Source organism: Narcine bancroftii, chromosome 6 (assembly GCF_036971445.1).
Source record: "Narcine bancroftii isolate sNarBan1 chromosome 6, sNarBan1.hap1, whole genome shotgun sequence".
Lineage (NCBI taxonomy): Eukaryota > Metazoa > Chordata > Chondrichthyes > Torpediniformes > Narcinidae > Narcine > Narcine bancroftii.
This window is the reverse complement of record NC_091474.1, coordinates 133,334,852-133,353,517: the sequence shown is the minus strand read 5'-3', so window position 1 is coordinate 133,353,517 and position 18,666 is coordinate 133,334,852. Positions and strand designations below refer to the sequence as shown.

The window sequence follows — 18,666 nt, the reverse complement described above, 5'->3', positions numbered from 1 at the left end:
TGAGCAGGTCTGAGCTTTATCAACCAACAAAGTTCTCCTTGTTTCGAACTTAATGGGAATCATGCTGGACGGGACTGTCGGCAGAAACAACTGCTGCTCATGAACACATCAGCCACAGCCTTTTTCCTGAAAGAGAATCTTTTGAGTACTCAATTTCTTGTAGATTCTGGTCCAGAAGTATCTGTGGTCCCACCTACTTCTTAAGAATGACATCCAAAATATTTTATGATCCTGCAGAATAGCAATGCTGACTCATTTTCCATCAATCATGTAAAACCAGTGTATATCGATGTTTCATTTACTTTGGCACTGCCAACTCCAGAGAGACAACTGACCACTGCCTGTTGGGTCCTCCAATGGCTGCCTGGAAATACCAGACTAAATTGGGCTGGACTGTCTGTCCAGAAGACTGTTGGGGATCATTGAGAATGGTTGGAGACTAGAATAAAAGGAAGGTAGATGCCAAATATATTGCTGTTAAAACTTGTGTTTTCTTTATTATGGATATAATATTTAAATTACAGTTACTACAAGTGATATTCTTGTACTACAAATGATGCTTCTAATCTGGAATCAGACTCTATCTACCTGTGATGTCACTACCACTTTTCCAAATGGTCCAAACCCCTTTGCAAGCTTTGAAAATCTTTGTGCCCTCTCCAATTTGTTGATCCAATTTATCACATTATCATCCAGATCATTAAAATAGATGACAAAAAACAATAGTCCCAGCACCAATCCCTGAGGCACACCACTGGTCACATGGTTCCACCCTGAGAAGCAATCATCCACCATCGGTCTCAGGCTTCCCCTGTATAGCCAATGTCAAATCCAGTTAATTGAATACCGAGTGAGTGAAACTTCTTGACTAATCTCCCTGGTGAAACATTGTCAAAAGCCTTACTAACATCCAGGTACATAAAATCTACAGCCTTTCCTTCATAAACTTTCCAGGTGACCTCTTAAAATCTCTATCAGATTGGTTGCAAACACAACCTACCACACACAAAGTCATGTTGTTACTTCTATATATTGATTTAGAAAATTCTGCTGAACATATTTGACAAACTCCAAGCCATCCAGCCCATTTATGGACTGGAAATCCCATCAATAGGTGGAAAGTTAAAATCGCCTACTATCACAACCTTATGTTTCCTGCAGCTGTCTGCTATCTCTCCACAGATTTACTCCTCCAATTCTCACTGACTATTAAGTGGTCTATAACACAACTCCATGAGTATGGTCGTACCTTTTCCATTCCTCAATTTCACCCATATTGTCTCTGTAGATAAGCCCTCTGGTCTGTCCTGCCTGAGCACAGCTGTGATATTTTCCCTGATTAGCAATGCCACTCCTTCCCCTTTCATCCCCCCGTTCTATCATATCTGAATGCGACTGGTATGTCAGGTCATTCATCTGAGTGGGACTGCTATCATGTCAGGTCACTCGTCTAAGTGCGACTGGTACCATGTAACCCAGTACCACCTGTTGCATGGCCAGGTGGTCGGAGGGTGGCTGGACATCAGAAAGAACACACCTCTTCAAGAACATGGCTCACCACTACTTTTCAAGCATATTTATGGGAGGACAGTGGACATTGTCTTCACTGGAGATATGAACATGACAGAAAATGAATATATACAAACAGTGATTAGATTCGGCATCATGAAAAAAACGGGATTTGATCCGACAATCTGGAGTTTCTGACAAGGTCTTTGAGTGTTTTTGGAGTCTGTAACACTGAGAGGATTGTGCTTCAGTTGCAATTATCTACCTGTTGATACAAGTTCTTACAAAAGGCTCAAGAAACCCAATAAAATTTAATGCGTTTCTCATGGAATAAATGAGCAGCCGGTTACCATTTCAGATTCAAAACATTCACTTTTTTTCTTTTCATTTCTGCTATTTGTTAAGGTGAAACTTCTGGAGCTTTTTGTTCCATCTTTTTGCAGTAGTCCACACTCTGTCAGAGGACATGATCCAAAGGCCCCAATCTGGCAAATTAAAGGAGGTGATGTGATTGCAACAGTAACATCAGGCAGGAATAGGAAATCTCCCTTCTTCTGACTCGTCACCTGAGGTGCACATGATTATGCTGACCTTGAGAGAAGTGAAAAGTTTTCTGTTAGTTTTTACAGGAACATTGAAGACAGCAAGAGTCTCTTAAATGATGGTGAATAATGTCAGATTCATGGAATATGGAGAGATTGGATTTGGAGTCTTCGCTCAATTGCATGTGAGCTGACAAAATATAGCGGTTTAAATGTTTCCAATTGTACGATAATCAGCTTCACTTCCAATTAAGGATTTCGTATTTAAATTGAACGTGATGAAACTTCATTTTTTTTAAAAATGCAGCATTTGATGATTTTAGGAGGTGGTTTTCTTTCCATTTATCTTTCAAACATTCATGACAAATAAATGAAGGTTGAACCAGTTTTTGAGCTTCTTCATGAAACAAGCACTTGGAAAACAAAGGAAGTTTTGTGAAATCAGACAATGAAAGAAAATCTAGATATAGAGCTTGAAGTTTCCTTCGAATACAGAGATGAAACCTAAGCCCCTTTCACACTTGCAAGTGATCCCAGGAATTAACTGCCATTCGGTGTTTAAAGTGCCTAGTGTGAAAGCAAAATCAGTTCGATGCCATCATCAGGTGATATCATCTCACACTGAGGATTGAGGGTTTACACCCCAAGTACAATCCCTGGCATCTACAGATGCTGGCATTGCAATCAGGCAAGTGTGAAATGGGTATTTGCATTGTGGGATTGAAATGACCCAAGTTTTTTAGTGAGTGCAGGAATGTGAAAGAAGAAAAGATTAAAATGAAGATATAAACATTGCTGTGGGAAAGTTGCAGCAGGAAAGAGGAGAAATAAATAGCAATAGTGGTCAATTTTTAAACAGCGTGGGAAAATTCGAAGCACTGCTGTGCACAATTTATAAAGACTGTGGGGGGGGGGTGGGGGAAAGCAATGGCGGACCTGACTTCCCAGAATGCTGGGCAGCAGAGAAACTCCTCCATGAATGCTCCATGCTTGCAGCCAGGCACACAGCCCTTTCTCTGCCACATGGAATTCTGGGAGGGCAGATCCCCCATCGCTTTTACCCCCACCATATTTATGAATTGAATACGATAGCGCTACTAACTTTCCTCTGCTATATAAATTGTGCGCTATAGCGCTACTAACGTTCCCACCCAGTTTAAAAATTGTCTGCTATTGCTATTTATTGCTAGCACTTTCCCACAGTCCCTTATAAAGATTTATAGGTCAGCGCAACAACAACAGGGGCTGAAGGGTTCATACTGTGCTGTACATAAAGTTTAATTATGTATAATTAGGCATGATGAATTTTGTTCAAATATAAGATCATAATACATAGATCAGGATTTAGGGCAGGTCCACTATTGCTCGATGTGTCATGACATCACCAGTAGAACAGTCCTAACCCCAGGGGTGGCTCCTTGCAAGTGTGAAAATGTTCAGTATCCCAGGTATGAGTGGTCATGTGTGAAATCCCAAACTCCCATTCCTATCCCAGGACACTGAAGGGCGAATTTAGTGGGACGCAAGTGTGAAAGGGACTATAAAGTCAGCACTTCATCAATCCAAGTTGCACAAATGGTATGCGTAAAACCTGCATTGAAGCAAGAGGGTTCTGTCCCTGTAGTGCTTAATAAACAGGCCACCCAAACTTGCCTGAGGTACACTGTGATGCACTGGCCTCGAAAATCAGTTGTCCATTGTGCACTTTTAAGGGCAATATGTCCCCATTCATGGTCAGTGCATTACAGTGTACCTCAGGCATGTTGAAAATCTCATTTGGTTGCAGAACCTTCACATGCAGTGGCCGCAGACAGTCTCCTGATGGGAAGTTAGATGACAATCGTGCCAATTGGTCCAAGGAGAATATTTGTGTTGGGATCAGCAGTGCAACTGATCAACATGGAAAACTTAAGAGCAAATCCCTGAGATTTGGCCCAGGTAGGTCTGAGCCCTTTTAAATAATAACAAGGCAAACCTCCACTTTGTGAAGTGGCTAGTGCTGAGGGCAGAGCTCAAACTATTCACTGCATGCTGTTTGATCTTGCTACAAATACCCAACAGTTACTGTGAATGTGCTTCATGCATCTGGAGAACTTGCATCCAATTCACAAGTCCTTCCACCACACTGAAAATAAAATTCTTCCACTTATTAAACTCTATGACATGCAATAAAGTTTTAGACCATAGCTGTGCTCAAGATAACCTTCTCTGAATGACCAAAGCAGCTCCACACTTGTACTCACAGATGTTGGTGAGACTACATTTGCAGTATTGTGTGCAGTCCTAGTCACCCAGCTGAGTCCCCACTTGCCCAACTGCTATTCTGACTATTCTACTTTGTCAAAGAATAAAAGATAAAAACTCACCATAAACTAAGCTTGCCTCTGCTTCTTCTCACTAAAGCTTTTTGAACAAATCCTAACACCCTCACACAATGGCCAATCTGGTTGTATGCCTATCATCTTTATACAAGCCCATGCCAAGAGCTGAATTCAGCAACAATTGAAAGTCTGCCAAAAGTCTGAGCAGGCCCTGCCAGCTCCCCTTTTTAAATCACACCCTCACTCTCCCACAAGCCACTGCTTGCTCCAATAGTGTAGTTAAATGACCTGAGTACAGAAGAGATCATAAATGTGAATGAAAAATAGTATTAAGCTGGAAAGGGTCCAGAAAAAATTCCTGAGAATGTGGCCATGAATGGTGGGCTTCTGTTATATGGAGATATTGGATGGGTTTGGACTTTTCTCCCTGGACCACATGAGGCAAAGAAGGGACCTTATCAAGGTTCAAAAAATAATGAAGGGCATAAAGAAGGTAAATAGTTATAGGATTTTTCCCAAGAAAGGAAAATCTAAAACCAGAGAACACAGATTTAAGATGAGAGGGGAAAGATTTAAAAGGGACCTGGGGGATACTGTTTAAACAGAGAGTGGTAGACATGTGGAAGTTGCAGAGGCAGGTACAATTGAAACAGTTAAAGGCATTTCAACAGGTACATGGGTAGGAAAGATTTCTGAGGGTTATAGTCCAAATGCCAGCTGATGGGAGAAGCCTGGTGCGATAAATTGGTCAGCATGAACAAGTTGGACTGAAAGGCCTGTTTCTGAGCTGCAAAATTGTAAATCAGTGAAAGGATCATCAACTACTTGCAGACGCGTTTAAGATTATCTCCCCAGTATTGTTTTCCAGCTGTCAAATGTCCACCCTTGCCTCTCCTTTACTCTTATATCCTAAAAAAAAACTTTTCATGCCCTCTTTTATATTACTGGCTAATTTTTCTTTCCATTCATCTTTTCTCTCCTTTTTGCATTTTAATTACCTTCTGTTGGGATTTTATAAGCATTTCAATCCTCCATCTTCCCACTCATTGTTGCTCTATTGTACACCCTCCCTTTAACTTCCATACTGTCTTTGACTTCCCTTGTCAATCATAGTTGCCTCATCCTCTCTAGAACAATTTCCTTTGGTTGAAATTGTCCTGGCCCGTGAGTTAACATCAGAAACACCCACCATGCTGCAACACAGTCATTCTGGTTAGTGTCTTTTTCTAATCAACTTTAGCCAGTTCCTCACTCACGCTTCCATAATCACCTTTATTCCTCTTGTACACAGATACATCTGGTTTTAGATTATTCCTCTCAAACTGCAGGGTAAATTTGATCAAATCATGTTACAGCGTCCAAAGAGTTCCTTTAACTTGAACTCTCTGATCAAATCTGGTTCATTGCACAACATCCAATCCAGAATTGCATATTGGCTCAGCCACAAGTTTGAAAAAGCCATCCTACAGGCTTTTTATAAATTCTTTCTTTTGGGACCCTGCACCAAACTGATTTTATCAATCAACCTGGATGTTGAAATCCTGCATGACTATCAGAACATTGCCCTTTTTGCATGGCTATTCCATCTCCCATTGAAATCTGTACACCTCCTCTGTAAGGTAAAACATCATGAGATGGGAATGTGTAAGGAGTTACCCTGTGCGGGGCTGTAACAAGATGTGAATGCATCCTTGTACTTACAAGATAAGAGAGACATTGATGGATTGAGAGGCAGGAAGCTAGCAGGGAAAGGATAGCAACAGTTTTAGTCATTGGACAAGTAATGATATGATGATGTTCTAAGTATGTATCCAAGGGTATAAAAAATCACCATTTTGCTGATAACGGCAGAATGCATTCTCCGACTAACATTGTTAGTCGCAAGTGTTACAATCCGGTAATAAAGAACAAAGAACCCTGATTTCGACTCAGTCTGGTGTTTGTCTCACTCATTCATGAACAAAGCAGATCTAACACCTCCCAACAGGATCTTTTTATACTTGCAGTTTCTTAACTTTACCCACAGGGATTCTACATCTTCCATTCCATGTTTCCTCTTTGGAAGAATTTGATTCCACTTTACAGGCGATCAAGTCATCAGTGGCCAGGCCAGCCACATGCACAGAGCAGTATATACCTATCACCAGATGGATATCATGCCCTATTCACTGGTTTTCATCACCTGACAAACTAGTTCAACCCCTCCCCAAAAGCTTGAGCAAACCTGCCCACCAAGATATTGGTCCACCTCAAGTTCAGGTGTAATGCATCATTTTTTTAATATATGGATCGTATCTTCTCAACAAGAGATTCCAATCATTCTGAAATCTGCCCTCTGCACCAATTTTTCAGCCATGCATTCATCTGCTATATGATCCAATGTTTATCCTCACTGGCGTGTGGCACAGGAAGCAATTCCAAGATTATCACACTGGAGGTCATATCTTATAACTTCATACCTCGTTCTCTAATCTCAGAGATGTATGTGGTGTCATGTATATACTCTGACAATAAATCTAAAATCTATTGTATATTCCCTCTTCAGGACTTCATTTGTTATCTTCCCTTTGTATTTGGTATCAATATGTACCATGACCTCTAGCTGCTCATCCTCCCTTTTTAGAATGTTTTGGAACTGATTCGGGATGAGTCTGGCACTTTGGAGGGAAAAAATAACCTGGGAGTCTCTTTCATGTCAATAGAATCTCCTGCCTACTCCTCTAACAACTGAATCACTCTCCTGTTTTTTCTCCCCTTTTGAACTACCAGGCTAGGGTCAGTGACAGAGATCCAGTCAGCTCTGCTTTCTCCTGGTTGGTTGTTCCTTCCACCCACCACCCCTCCCTCCCCTCACCATCAGTATTTCAAGTGGTCCACTTATTATTGAGATGAATGCCCACAGGGGAGCTCTGCACTAGCTGCCCACTCACTTTTCCTTTTCCTCACTGGACAGTCACCCAGCGACCCGGCACCTGCAGCTTCAATGTGACTGTCTCCCTGTAACTCCTATCCACGAACTCCTCATTCTTCTGATTGAACTGAAGATCATCCCACTGCAGCTCCAGTTTCCTAATGCAACCTGTAAGGAGATGTAGCTATCTGGCAAAATTCCCACATCTCACAAGATGAGTCCCCACTTGCCCAACTGCTATTCTGACTATTCTACTTTGTCAAAGAATAAAAGATAAAAACTCACCATAAACTAAGCTTGCCTCTGCTTCTTCTCACTAAAGCTTTTTGAACAAATCCTAACACCCTCACACAATGGCCAATCTGGTTGTATGCCTATCATCTTTATACAAGCCCATGCCAAGAGCTGAATTCAGCAACAATTGAAAGTCTGCCAAAAGTCTGAGCAGGCCCTGCCAGCTCCCCTTTTTAAATCACACCCTCACTCTCCCACAAGCCACTGCTTGCTCCAATAGTGTAGTTAAATGACCTGAGTACAGAAAGAGATCATAAATGTGAATGAAAAATAGTATTGGCTGTGGCAGTAGTGTAAGGATGAAAAGTGGTGCTTCAGAGCAACCTGAACACAGAACAGAATTATGGGAGGAAGTGTATTTTGTTTCAGTCAGTTTTCGTCTGATAATTGAGACTGATAAAGCAAACAAAAGTTTGTGTTGAGATACAATATAGTTTAGTAGGGAGCTGGTTATAAGAATTTCCTTGGTAAGGTTTTGTTGACAAATTGCAGGACTAATGGAAGGGCCATTATGCATGACTTGGGGAAACAAGAACTGCAGATGCTGGATCTTGAGCTAATATTGACAGGCTAGTGGGACTCAGCATCTTGAGAAAGGGTACCCACCCAAAACATTGACTGACCATTTCTCTCCATTGGATGCTGCCAGACACTGTTCAGTCCCTCCAGCTTCCTCTGTGTTATTTAGGAAAGTGATGCTTCATTCCCTAAATCTTTTCAGTTCCCTGCTCTCTGACAAAATGTATGCATGAACACAGTACAGAGAATGGACTGCCCATTGGTGAGTTGTCCAGCTGAAATGAATCTTGAGGATCATTAATAAGAATGCTTTAGATATATGAAGTGACACTCTAGCATTTGTATCACAAATCAAGTGTTTTTCTCATGCCAAGAATACAATGTCTAGGCTTAAGCTTCATTATTGCACCTCAGGAGTGCTGCACCATCTCCAACACCATTGATGTATTGTTGAACTGAAGGCCTATTCCCCACCACAAGTGTATGTTTTAAAAAAAAAACTCAGCAGAACCTTGAAGACCAAGGAAGTGATTTTCGGTGTCCAAGCCAGCAAATGTCCCTGAAATAATATCACTAAGAGCAGATTGCCTAGTTGTCATGTTTGTGGGGGTCTGCTGCGTGCAAATGAGCTGCCATACTTTCAACAGTTCAACGCAGACTGCAGTTCAAAATATTTCACTAGCTGTAAAGATTTTTTCCAAACCCTGTGGTCACGAAATGTGCTATACAAGTACATTTTTTTTTCTTTTCACTCTTCCAAATGTCAGTTCTTAAGGTCCTTAATTGGTTTTCTATCTGTCAAAATATTTATTTCCTAAAAATACTCAGAAATATATTAATGTGGTTATCATACTGCTTTTCATGTGAAACCATATGTCACCTATCAGAACCTGGGGAGACTTTAAATTCTCAAGTAACTTTGTTGTTCCATATATTTATTGCTCTCATTTCTCTTATTTCAACCAATTATCTGGGCTTCACCACAGGCACAGGTTTCTCTTGCCTGTTGGGTGATGGGTCTACTGACTGAGAGACAGTTTGCCTAACCAACCAAAGAAGCATTGGATTTGCTGGACAAAAGAAAATAATTTAATTTGTCTCCTTGGGATCGAGCTCTTTGTATTCTCTGGGAAAATAAGGAGATGCTCATCTCACAGTGCTTTGTCATTTGAATAATGTGATTCATTTCTGATCATATATCTTATCGAGATGAGGGGAGAAAAAAAAACACTTTTCAGGATGTCCCACAGTCATGTGGAGCCAGCTAAATGCTGCTGAAGATAAATTAAGCTGATTAAATCAGGACTCGTCTCTGGCAGTTTTATATCCTTGCCATTATTTTTTATTGTAGTTAGAAAATGATTCATGTTTTAAACACACACACACACACACACACACACACACACACACACACTTTTTTTTAACATCAATTCATGTATACAATAGCATGAGTAAAAATTAAACAAAGTTAATAACTACAGCTTCTCAAAAACCAATGATATAAAATCTCTATATTGGATTTATCAGTCAATTTTTTTTTGTCATGTCTGTGACTTGTACACGCAGATTATGTTTGCTCCTTTCAGTGTAAATATTTTTTTTAATGAACAAGTCAGGGACATGGATAGGAAAAGTATAGAGGGATATGGGCAGAATGATGAACCAAGGTAGGCAATTTGGTCAGCATGGAGAAGCATTACCTGAATCTTTGTCTTCAATTGGTGGTACTTTGCTTTTCCTGAAGGTCAGTTGTTCGCTTCAAGGCTGATGGTTCCAAAGCAATTCCACAAATCTGAAGAAAAAATCCAAGTCAATGTTCCTGTGCTGTTGCATCAGAGATTGTTCTGAGGGATGTCACAGGAACTAACCAGCCTTGTCATTCATTGAAAGTTGCCCTTGATTTAAAGAGGCAGTTGAGATCCAATTAAGGTGGTGGGTTTGAAGCTGGAGAGAAACTAGACTGAGTCAGTGAAAATCAACAAATAAACTGCAGATGCTGAAAATTTAAAACAAAAGATGCTCAGCAGGTCAGACCATGGGAAGAGAAACAGAGCTAATGTTTCAGGTCATCAACTTTTCATCGGAACTGCAAGCTATTTTGTTTGAAATTTCCAGCATCTGCAATGTCTTTGATTTTCACAAACTTGTTGAATTGGCTTCCACTTCTCCAGGAATGCACAACCTGAAGAAAGTCCTCTGCGCTCGCCGATGGAGTTTCCATCTGTCTCCCTTGCCCTTTGTTCATCCCCAGTGGTTCCTTTCATTTCCACACCATATGAATGACAGATTCCTTCTCTGAAGGACATGTGGGAATCATCACATTTTACTGGTCCACTGGTTTGTGTTTAGTGGAATTGCTTTACATTTAATTCTGCAATTCCAGATTGTGTTTATTTACTTGTACTTAAATACCCTGCTCACCATGGAGTTAAACATGAAAGTCTGTAGATGCTGGGGTTGATGGCCATATACAAATGTGCTGGAGAAGCTCAGCAAGCCATGCAGCATGCAAAGGAAGTAAGGGATAGCAACCATTTTGGGGCTGGGCCCTTTATTAGCACATTTCTCCATTTTATATTTGAGCAAGTTTATCATTCTCAGCCCTGAATGTACGTTGCAACTAAATGTTCGTGACCCACTGAAGGAGACAATTCAAAATGTTTACTATCCTTGATAAAATTGAATTTTTTTCTTTACCTCAGAACCCACATACCAGCCCCACCATCTGCTGGAATTACACTGGAAGTTATAGTACTAATTATCTTACAATTATTGGATATGGTCACCATTGCATTATGCTTTCTGATATTAACAATGATTTCTGATTCTTTCTGTTTCATCTTTTCATGTCACCTTCAATTCCAAGCACTGAGACATCTACAAAAGAATTGACACCAGTAAGGAAATCTTTCACCATGTGAGAATTTTCATGTAGCTCAGCATCTTGTGAAATATCTCTCATAGTGCTTGCAATGGCAGAATTTGGAAACAGACCAACATAGAAGGGAGAAGATTCCCAAGGTAAGGATCCAATTTACATCATAGGGATACAGACAGGATGCAGAGTTGGGCAGGGAAATGGCAGATGGAGTTTAATCTGGAAAAGTGTTAAGTAGTAAACTTTGGAAAATCAGACTTGGTGGAGTACACAATTAATGGCACGATTCACAGCAATGTGGAAGAATGGAGGAATCTTGGGTTCTCGGTCCATACATCCCTCAAGGTTGTTGCACAAATTGAGCATTTGGTGAAGAAATGTATGATTATTATTCAGGGGATTGGATTCAAGAGCCATAAGGTCATGTTGCAGCTTGAAAAATACCTGGCTAGACCATACTTTAGAACAGTGGTTTTCAACCTTTTTTCACCACTCACGTACTACTTGAAATATTCCCTATGGCAGAGGTGCTCTGTGATTAGTAAGGGATTGCTGAAGGTGGTATGTGGGTGGAAAGAGAAAGTTTGAAAAATGACTATTTTAATTGTACCTAATTGTGCACAATGTCATATCTCTAAAGGAAATGGGCCAGTGACAATTTTTCTCAAGCAAAATATTTCAGTAACGATTGATTGAGTCTAGAGCAGTGGTTCTCAAAAGCAATATTCCCATTTTTGTAAGTTTTTAAAAAAAGGGCAATGCGCCAAAATAACTAAACTAAAAGCAAAATCTAATGGATGTTGGAAATGCTCAGTAGGTCATACATTATCTACAGAGTCTGAGAATCCGAGATCTGACCTTTTAACACAGTCTGATGATCAAATGCATGTTTGATCATGTGATTTTTAACTTGAAGCCTGTCATCTGACATTTGAGGTTATTGAAGAACAATATGGAACTGAAGTGTATTCTGAGAGGAACAACAAGAACATTCTGAACAAACAATTATGGACTGATTTTTTTTTTCAGTGCTAAGTAGGAGATGGTATATAGTTTTAAACAAGTGGTTCCCAAACCTTGTTGGGTTCCCCCCCCCCCCCCCCCACCTTGGCTCCCAGGCCACATCCCCAGTCTTATCTTTATTATTATAATTTGCAATGCTTACAAAGCTAGAGCCCTGGCCCTTGCAAACGATAAAATGTGATGATCACCTGTCTCCACAGCATCTACTGTCTGGCCTGTCCAGACCTCTTCAGCAAGATACAAATAAATGTTTGGATTGCATCCTTTGGATATTTCCCCCTTTGCTGTTTTAGACCAATGATAATAGAGGCAAGGATTTTATATTCAAATTACTTATCAATTCCATTTTTAATACCAACTCTGTGAAAGCATTTGCAATATCGGTGGCCATGTAGAGATTTTTGTCCCTTCATTTTAAGAAAAGGTGTATTGGCATTGAAGACAGTCCCAAAGTCATTTCCTGCGACAAGACATCTCTCCTCATAATCAGAGTTTGCAAAAAAAAACATTAAGACCTATCTATTGATTCCTGAAAGATCATTGCCCTTGCCTCCACCATCCCTAACATTCTTTCTTTCAAGAAAAACCATTTATTGTTTTCCAGTCCTTGAAACAAAAACAAAACACACAGACACACAACCAGACGTAACACACATACAGATAAACAATACAAATGCAGGACAATTATTCATATTGTTATGAGCCCAGAGGACCCCAAAGCCCAGCAGCAATAAATATAGACCAAGACAAATGGCTTCTTAAACAAAAGTTGCTTTTAATTATCTTTAAACATGAAAACAGAATCACACTTTAACTTATCACTATTGACTTAACTTAACAACCCGATTCTAATTCTAAGCTTTGGTTGTATTCTAAGCATATGTAATCTGTGTGTAAGTTCAGAAAAGTTCTTTGATTCACAATCCAATCTCACTTCTCATTCCTCCAAGGCAATTCTTATACTGTGTACAGAATTTAACATTTATGAAGTTCACCAGGCTTTGGTGCTTGAAAGGTAAATGGTTACCATTCAAGAAGGTTCTTGTCAGTTTTCAGAGAGATATTTTGTTCTAGGACATCTACAACTGATTCCTTCATAATCAGCCACTTCAGTGTCTTGCTGACGAAACTTGCCACCTTCAGGGTTCTCCAGATGATAGTCTCTTTCTTTCAGGTCACCACAGAGTGCCTTTTTGTTTCACTTATTCCAAGTGAAACATTAGACAGCCAGTCCTCTCCTCTTGCATGAACCACAAGGGCTTTGACCAGGCTGAACTAAGAATTTACAATTCGTCTTCCAAATGGGGTTTTCCACAAGCTTTCCAGCTTGTCCTGTTCCAGTCCCAGCTGCTGTTTCTGACTTTAACACTGTAGAACTGATCTCTGTGTCTTTCTCTCTCTCTCTCTCTCTCTCTCTCTCTCTGAGAAAGTTTGTTTGACTCTCTCTGCTTGCAAAACCACATGACCAGCAAGTTCCCCTCCAGACAGAAGGCGACTCCGACAAGTTCTTTCATCCGTTCTCTTTTTGTAAACAACAATCCTTTAGTGAAGTCTCTTGGGCAATCTCCAAAGCTTTTGCAAAGGCTCTGAGGCTCCAGTATTTTAAATAAAATCTGTTTTAAAGTGTTTGTATCTGATCTACACCAACAATAGCTTTCCCAATTCTATCAAAAACATATCTATTTTCTATCACAATATATACAAATAAATAAATATTGTTTCATGAATGTGAGAGTCTTGGATGGCTAGTGTGAGCATTTCTTCTGGTCTTTCAGAACCTGAGGGTGCAATCCATATGGTCCAGAAGACTTATCTACCCTTAGACCATTCAACTTTCTGAGCACCTTCTCCCTTGAAATAGTAACCACACTCACTTCCCTTTCCTCAAACCTTGGGCATTTGCACACTACTAATGTCTTCCCAGTGAAGACTGATGCAAAAAAATCAGTTAGGTTTGCCATCACATCACCCCTCAGAAAATCCTCCTTTGTTTGCTGCCAAACTTTTTCATTAACTTTATTGAGATACACACATAACTTGTATAAAGCAAGACTTCGCACATTTTATTCCTATTTTAATCACAAAACAATGAGATAAAGGAAGGAAACTTGTAGCAGAGAGACTTTCATAGTGTACCTCTTGAAAAGAATTGTGCCAAAATTGAAAGCTTTCAAGCCAATGGACTATGCGCAAAATCAAATAATAAATTGTTTAAATGACCGAAAAGGAAGAATGACAATCAATGGTAATAGCTCTAATTGGAAGGTCGGCAGTGATGGAGTATTATGAGGATCAATCCTTGGAGCCCTCATGTGCCTCAAATGCTAGGATAAATATTTGGATGAAAGCATTGAAAATGTCTGCTTACACTCAGTTGAGTGAGAAGGCACAATGCCTGAAGAAAAGGGGGGAAGAATTCAACTCTGTAAAGTTGTACCATTACTGTATATTGCTTTCATTACAAGCTATAAATAAGCATTTGGATCAGCAGAACAAGTTTAATTATAAAGTAAAGGTTTTGTCACTGAACAGTTTGATTTTTAAAAAAAAAACATCCATTATCATCAACTAAAGAAATGTTACCAATCTTGCTCAGCTATAATAGCAAGAGGAATGTTGGAGGTGGCAAATTACTTTGTCTGATCTCGCTCTCAATTGAAAAACAGTGGAATTCTCCTCCTGTACTCTGCACCATCCGTAAAAGTTCATACAAGAATGTTAGTACTGACACACCACTGAAATTTGCCAGAAACAAAAGTGTTGGAGAAAGTCAGCAGGTCGTGCGACATCCGTAGGAAGTAAAAGGGAATCAACATTTCGGGCCTGAGTACTTTGTTGCCTGCCTTTTACTTCCTCTGGATGCTGCGTGAATTGCTGACTTCCTCCAGCATTGTTTTGTAATGCACTCGACCCCAGCATCTGCAGATTTGCCACAAATGTTTCCATTTACTTGCATTGTTGAAAAAAATTGCCCTGTGCTTTTTCCCCACAGCAATCTATCAATGGGATTCCCATGTGTTCGGAACATTGTCTCATTCTGCATTGAATCCACTTCACTGATGATGAAAAAGATGGAGGTGATGTGTAATATGAGCTGTGGAAAGTTGATGATTTGAATGCAACATTTGTGGTTTGCACAATGCCAGTATCCTTCAATTTATGTAGGGGTTATGTTCTTGGTAAACCTTTCATTAGGCAGAATAAATTGAGAAAGCATTTCTCATTAGTTTCATGATAAAAAAAACTTTGGTTGCATTCCAGAACTCTAGAAATTTGGTCATAAAAACCTGAATACTTAAAAATACATCAACATGGATCCAAAGCACAAAGATATATCAAAGTAAATGAAATGATAAAATATTGCCTTGTTGACAATTAAATCTTAAATGAACATAATTAAAACAAAATGTCCTCTTTTTGGATGCTGACTAAGTGAAACAAACAAGATCCTTGGGGATTTCGGCAATGTGGGCACATTCTCTTGGTGAAAAACCTAGAATTTCGAAATTGCTGGCTCAAGATAAGACAACAGGCATTTAAGAGGTGTATTAATTTTCTGAGGGATCTGAATTTTCAGAACTCTTTTGTTCATGCCTAGTGGAAGCAGATTCCATATTTTGATAGATTCTTGCAAAACAAATGGGTGAAAGATCATCACAAGGAGGGGGAACACAGAGATGAAGTTACCAATTGATCAATAATGATCTGATTGAATGAGGATTTGACATCAAGGGGTCAAGAGACCCATTTCCACTCACAATTCATTGGTTTTGCTGTCAAGTTGTTGGCTGAGAGGTAGAGTTGACACTGTTGATTGAACAATGGCGGTGCTGATGAATCTTGTAATGTCGAGGGCAGATGTTCTGCCTGTGGTTGTGTGGTGATACCGCAATAGTATTATAGGTTACCATCTCTGTATGTGTATGGCTGACTTGCATCCATGCTGACTGTACCAGTAGCTTCTTGTCATAGTGATAAATAATAGTTTGGTTATCAACTATAATGCCTTGCAGGATAATATAGATTGATTATCAATTGTAATGGCTGGAATGTTGCACAGGACCTCAAGGGAGTAAATAACAATAATGGTGGAATAAACACTAAGCATATTTGAACTCCACCTCAGAGTGATGACTTTATTTGATCTCAGGATTCAACATTGGCAATGAGGATGAAATGAAATTCTTGTTATTGAGCTACACAAGATAAAGTATGGCATTTGCAGGAATTGAAGCCACAGGAATTAAAGTTTTGTCTCCATTCAACCCGAATGGAGAAGCAAGCATAATTAGTTCTCGCTGGGTGGCTTGGTACAAGGAGTTCGATTCATATGCCATCAGAAGATTTATGAAGGGGTATGTCCACATCTGCTTCAGGCTCGTTGATGACTGACAAGTTTGATGCGGGACAGGCAGGCATGGTTGCAGCATTTGCAAGGGAAAATTGGTTGATTGGGGTTGGGTGTTGGGTTTTTCCTCCTTTGTCTTTTGTCAGTGAGGTGGGCTCTGCGGTCTTCTTCAAAGGAGGTTGCTGCCTGCCGAACTGTGAGGCGCCAAGATGCACGTTTGGAAGCGATATCAGCCCACTGGCGGTGGTCAATGTGGCAGGCACCAAGAGATTTCTTTAGGCAGTCCTTGTACCTCTTTGGTGCACCTCTGTCTCAGTGGCCAGTGGAGAACTCGCCATCTAACATGATCTGGGGAAGGTGATGGTCCTCCATTCTGGAGATGTGACCCACCCAGCGCAGTTGGGTTTTCAGCAGCATGGATTCGATGCTTGTGGACTCTGCCAGCTCGAGTACTTCGATGTTGGTGATGAAGTCATTCCAATGAATGTTGAGGATAGAGCGGAGACAGCACTGATGGAAGCGTTCTAGGAGCCGTAGGTGATGCCGGTAGAGGACCCATGATTTGGAGCCGAACAGGAGCGTGGGTATGACAACGGCTCTGTACACGCTGATCTTTGAGTTTCTTCAGGTGGTTGTTTTTCTAGACTCTTTTGTGTAGTCTTCTAAAGGCGCTATTTGCCTGGCGAGTCAGTTGTCTATCTCTTTGTCGATCCTTGCTTCAGATGAAATGGTGCAGCTGAGGTGGGTAAACTGGTTGACCGTTTTCAGTTCTGTGTGCCCGATGGAGATATGGGGGGGCTGGTGGTCATGGTGGGGAGCTGGCTGATGGAGGACCTCAGTTTTCTTCAGGCTGACTTCCAGGCCAAACATTTTGGCAGTTTCCGCAAAACAGGACGTCATGCGCTGGAGAGCTGGCTCTGAATGGGCAACTAAAGCGGCATTATCTGCAAAGAGTAGTTCACGGACAAGTTGCTCTTGTGTCTTGGTGTGAGCTTGCAGGCACCTCAGATTGAAGAGATTGCCATTCATGTGGTACCTGATGTAAACACCAACAGGGTGATTTACATAGCAGGGAAAAACAATATTGCCAATTCATTATCAAGGTTGCTGAAAGACGATGGGATAAATCACTCAACGCTTGAGATGGAAGCTGACTCGTTCATGAGATTCGTTGTGGTAAATACTACACCATGGGCAGTACAAACCAGGGAGATCGAGGAGGAATCGTGTATGGACCAAGCAGTTGGTGGAGACCGACTGGAGAGCTGTGTGAAAGGAACATGCCTCATCAGTTAATAAAGGATTAAAAACCACAATTTGAGAACTGAAGGAAGTCATTGAAGGAAGCCTTGAAAAAGGATTCATATGCTTAAGGCAACATAACATCAGTCATTTCTATCTCTAATGTCCTTTAGTTATTCAGTTAAAGAACCGAATTTGAACATTGAGCTTTGAGATTGAATTCTGTGGACTGTGGTTTTTGGACTGATTGACTTGACTTACTGACATGGGGTTTTTGAGGGGATTTTTCCATTTGGAATAATGGGCACAGATTGTAATGGTCTGGGTTTTTCCCACATATACACTGTTTATAAAGATATGTTGTAGTCACACTAGGCACGCAGCGAGTGAAAGAACCACAGAGATTCAAAAGTGGGTTGTACCAATTAACTTTACTAGAACTCTGGCTTGCGCTTAAATCCCTCGGAACCCGATGACACTTGTGACTCCCGGGGCCTTTATGACCTCAGCTGCCAGACTGTGGGCTTGCCCTGCACCCAGAGCTCTCATGGTCAGATCAGTTACAACCTCATGAGCCAGTTCATCTGTTGTAGGCAAGCCACCACAAGACACCCCCCCACCCCCCAAACAGCGTTAGGAGGCGTGGAGTCCACAGTCAACACCTCTTTAGTCCATTTGGGTGGCCAACCTTGGCATGGGTATGGCACAGTCAGAGGGTGTTCCAGGTCTAGGTGTGCTGGCTTGACTCAGTCAATGGTGAAGGTTCCTCATAGCCATTCATGTTGAGGACACACGTGGTTCTGTTCTGAATTGCCATCTTTTATGGGCCCTTGTCTGGCCGCTGGAGTGGAGTCCGGTGCATGCCCCTGCAGATGAAGATGTAATTGCCACCCTGGAAGTCCTTGGGGACAAAGGAAGCTGTCAGGCCATAGCACGAGGTTGGGATAGGAGCTGATGTTCCTACCTTCTCTGAGTCTTGTGGGCACTGCTGTGGTTGTCTCCTCTGTGCCACAGGCTGCTAGCACAAACTTGCCTTGAACTAAAATGCACTGCTGTATACCAATTAAGCTGAAGACGTG

At 40.9% G+C, this 18,666-nt stretch overlaps 1 long non-coding RNA gene across 1 annotated transcript in view; it reads left to right on the top strand.

Moving 5' to 3' along the window:
- The window catches only part of LOC138737600 (uncharacterized), a 288,792-nt gene extending 273,493 nt beyond the window's left edge, over nucleotides 1-15,299 (top strand). Inside the window, exons 3-4 of the long non-coding RNA XR_011341053.1 lie at nucleotides 10,963-11,117; nucleotides 14,990-15,299. This is a non-coding gene — a long non-coding RNA (uncharacterized lncRNA). The remainder of the gene's footprint in view (nucleotides 1-10,962; nucleotides 11,118-14,989) is intronic.
- Nucleotides 15,300-18,666: the final 3,367 nt, after the last annotated feature.